The sequence below is a fragment of the Poecilia mexicana genome, unplaced genomic scaffold, assembly GCF_051168715.1.
Source record: "Poecilia mexicana isolate PSO_F unplaced genomic scaffold, ASM5116871v1 scaffold_20, whole genome shotgun sequence".
Taxonomy (NCBI): Eukaryota; Metazoa; Chordata; class Actinopteri; order Cyprinodontiformes; family Poeciliidae; genus Poecilia; species Poecilia mexicana.
This window is the reverse complement of record NW_028263389.1, coordinates 653,310-658,089: the sequence shown is the minus strand read 5'-3', so window position 1 is coordinate 658,089 and position 4,780 is coordinate 653,310.

Below are 4,780 nucleotides of genomic sequence, written 5' to 3'. Positions count from 1 at the left end.
ATAGATATCTCCCTTTTCTTCCTCACATCGTGTCTTTAGGAAACTTTCAAAACAAAAACGGAAGATTTAGGATGTATCTTACTTTTGACAGAGTGAAGGAATATAAATAATAGTCTTTACCACCTGTGTAAACTTTGCCGGAGAATGTTATAACACATAATATAAGTATTATAATATGTGTTATATTGTTTAATTTCTAATATAGGCCCTTGTGTCAGATAATCTAAGAGTCAATGTTAGAGAATAATTAATTTTTTTAGATTTACGGAATCTCAGTTAGCCTTCATAGCGGGGCTGAACCCGTATTACACCAAGCACTGTAGCTAATATTAGCTGGTATCTCGCCGGTGGACATAAATACAGTAAAGTAATATTCTAATCACAATGTATACACAATAATATGTCCATCTTACTTGTGAAATGTTGTCTGTAGAGCCCTCACATTAATAATCCATCGATCAGAACAACAATATCCCTCAGTGCTGAGGCATCTTCTGCTGTTTTCATTGAGCAAAGTAGGGTATACCGCTCCAAGATGGCCGCCGTATTTCCTGCGCCGGAGCGGCCAATGCGGGGTCTACTCTTATATTATGTCTATGGATGTAACGAGTAACGCGACAGTTTTGTAGAAATGTAGTGAAGTAGAAAGTACAGATACTTACTGTAAAATGTAGTGGAGTAAAAGTAGAAAGTATCCGTTATTAAATCTACTTAAGTAAAGTACAGATACACGAAAAATGTACTTAAGTACAGTAACAAAGTACTTGTACTTCGTTAGTTCCCACCACTGGTCCTGTCTTCACCACCACATTTCAAAAGTAGTCCATTGTGCATCTTCTGATATACTGATGCAAAGTCGTCAAGATGTGGGAGGCACCTGTGCTGAAAATACATTTTCTTGAGGTTCCACTGACTTTTTTCCATTACTCAAGGTGTATGATTGTCTGCAAAGAACCAAAAATAATTTCAAAAGGTACTCAAACTTTTATTAGTTGCAAGTGTTGCAAAAATAAGCATTCATTAATTAATACTATTATGTAAAATGAACGTGTTAATATCTCAAACTGCGTAGTTATTCCAATAACCTACTTTTTTCATTTACTAAACCTACTTTTTTCATTTACTCATATTGTGGGTCTTTCCTAGATACTGGTATGTGGGGCTGTTACCATGATGCTCAAGATTACTTGACAAGCTTAACCCTTCTCTTTAGAAATGGGGTCCAACCGACCCCACACCCGTAAAACTTGTATCATTTGCCACAGTCCTCTACGTTTGCCTCAGTCCTTGCACACACAAGGGTTAAGATATGAATTACATCATCTCATCAAGCAACTCCATTTTTGTCTTTTGTTCAGTAGAGTAACTGCTCTACTTACCAAGATCCAGGAGGAAGGAAATATTTAGCCAAGGAGGAGATGAACCTGGATGGATGTTAAACATTGTCTGGTCCTGAAAGGTCAAGAGGTTAATTTTTTTATAACTGGCTTCTCAACGTCCAGCTGGAAGACAAATGAAGTACATAAAGTTATTCACAACACAAAACTTCTGAATACTTAAGCACTCAACACAAAGAATAAGCTGCTAGACTAATCATTTTTCTCTTCTTTTTATAAAAGCAGCTGTGTAACCAAACCAGGACTACCAAAACTATCTTTCCTGTCTAATCTTTCTTTTGTCATTGTGGAGGAATTCATGGCCCACTCTTCTTTATGATTTTTAGAAAAAGCGAAGGTTGGCACTCCTCTTCAGTCTGAATACCTCAGCTCCAAGAATCTGACAGACAAACAAACTCCATAAGCCAAGGTTGTGGATATTCTGTACGAAGCAAATAGCGTAGGACAAGGTGGTTTTTTACTTGGCTACGGGTTGTTGTTTTTTTTTTTTTTTTTTTTTTTTTTTTTTTTTTTTTTAATCCTGTTTGTTTACCTCCAAGCATCTGGCTGTGCTATAGCTAACACATATCCAATATGGTCTCATCTCTTCAAAACACTTTATTCCATTTTGGATATAATATAAAGATGTACTATGGGTTGCACAGCCATATTCCTTATTAGAAAGAAGAGGATTTCTTGTCATTTTCTAGTTGGGCTGTCATCAGATTTATCATTTAACATGCTAACTGAGGCCTGCAGAATCTGAGATGGAGCTCTCTTGTTTCTTTTTGCATCGTTCAGCCTGACCTTGAGGTTAATTTACTGAAACGTGAAATCCAGGGAAGATTGGCTGACACAAACGCTTCCCAATGGTTATTAATCTCTCTCTCAGTGTAGAATGATTTAGAACGACTTCAAGTAGTTTGAAAAATGGCTTTATAACCCTTCCCAAATTGCCAGGCAATATATGTTTAAAGATTGTTGCTGATGGCTCTCCTTCTTGGCATTGTAATAACCTAAACTTACATCATCTTCTTTTTACATCAGTGAACTTCTTCTAGACAGTTCACCACTCATTATGTTTCCAAAGCAACAAACATGTTCTTATTTTTTACACACAACTTTTATGGTTAGTATAAGCCTGGAAGTTTCCATCATACAGATCATTTGTATTATGTCTTTAGTAAGGATCCCCAAACAGAAAGGAGTTTTTGTTTTTGCTTTGTTTTGTTTTGTTTTGTTGGTTCTTTGTATACCACAGCTGTACCTGTCTGACATTGCAGTTAGGCTCCCATTCAGTTGGATTAATTTCTACAAACCTAAATTTAGTTTTACTATTTTTTAGTAGAAGAAGACAGGACGTAGTTGGAGGATCATGGGATGGCATGTGTTTAATGACTTATTGCGTGAACATGTGATCTTAATTGTGTTCCTTTTTTAATGGAAACTTGCAATTGCGAAATAATGTTTTTTTGACATTAACAGAATAGTGACAAAGTTTTGCACTCATTTATAATGGAAACACAGCTATAGACATCCAGTGGAATGCTTTGTGATTATCATCAGGAAGCAGTAGCCCTGCTGTCGCACAGCAAGTTGGTTCCTGCCTTTAAGCTTACTTCTAGACTCACATTTTAGAATCTGGATGTTCTATTGTGCTACCACGGGTTTCCACCAGCCAGTTTAATTTCTTTCCCCCCTTAAAGATATGTATGCTGCATGTTTTAGTAGCTGCGTGACAGAGATTGGTTCCTGCTCCTGACTGATATTGGCTGAACATCAGAATGACAAATCCCATCCATCAAAAGCCAGCTGCCTTAGAGGGAAGAAAAAAAAGACCAAAAAACTCGAAACCAGCTGCCAAGGACCCCAAACACAGGAACAGAAGATTAAAATGATGACAACTGTCACAGTGGGTCACTACCTGGGTCAGAGATGTCATCAAGAGGTGGAAAGAGAACAGCCACACGTGGATCTAACACCACCGCACAAATGTCATTTCTGTGGATATTGAATCAGAAGTGTCATAAGCACAATTTGGGCTGTTATCACCTCTCATCAGCCGCAGTGTTTATTCAGGCTAGTCTGGAAATTTGACTTGAAAAGACGGCTCCTTCGCTCCGATAGCAGCAGAGAGGTGAGGCGGTGACGGTTGCAGAGAGCAAAGGGGGCAGCTGGAAGATGAATAATTCCCCATATTGGCATTGCTTCAAGCAGCGTTCACTGATACTTGTTCAGGCGGCACAGCTGCAACTGTATGTTGATAGACAGCAGAGAGCGAACAATAAAAAACAGCCTGACACCTGCGTGACCCGTCTGTGGAGAAAATAAGCTCAATCCTCCAAATGGCACATAAGTCAAAATGAAAAACGAGACACCTCCTCCGGCTTATATATATAGTGACTTGATATGTGAAAGACAGCTGGAATGGAGGACATGGTCTGATTGGCATCACTAAAACTGTTCAGATTTTCTGGGCAGATTCTGGACCAAACAAATATCTGTATGTGCTCCCCAGAGATGGAGACACTTAACCAAATATAAGAAAACTTGACTCCTGTATTTAGGAGTTAAAGCAAGTTATAACACAAGTTACAGCCTGCTTAACTCAGGTGCATGCCATGCACCTGTGAAAGCATTCCTTAGGTGTTTTTAAAACCTAATGACCAGACAGTAGTCTCTCTGAAGCCCCTTCTCCTCTAGACTAATAAAAACCAAGCCATTGTTCTACGCTTCGCTTCAAACAGAGGATCTGGACCCTTGGCTGGTGGGAAATGATTGCTTTTTGGGATTATCTAAAAGTATTAACAACAGACTGAACAGCTTTGCTCACTTTGTCCCCTGCTGTTGCTAAAACTACAGGCAACAATTCTAAAACAACTCAGAAAATCAACGTTATTGTTTGCAAATTCTCTTTTTGTTCACTGATTAGCCCGGTAGAAATTCTATTAGAAGAATCCAGGCCAATGAGAAAAAGCCCAGACTGTGCTGGGAAGCAAGATTTTAATGGAGCGGAATTGCACAGGAGGGCAATGGGCAGGCTAGCAGTTGGCATGCTTCACATTGAAAATTCCATGGTCAAACATTGAGGTCCAAATCTTTTTTGTGGTTGAAGAGCACATACAGTGTCAACTGGACGAGGCAACATGCAATGAACAAATCTACAGGAAAACTAGTTGCCTAAAGACCACCACATACATAAATGTTTATCACTCCGCAGATGTCCACGTTAACTCAAAAGCGGACTCAAGGCAGACATCAGTCGGACCCGTTCACACAAACTTACTATGTTATAGCTTGTTACGCATCCTCAGTGTCACACAATGAACTGCTCAGTGGGAAAATATGTTCACATGAACATATTTCATGTTCATGTGAACATGAACTTGATTGCAATGTCACAT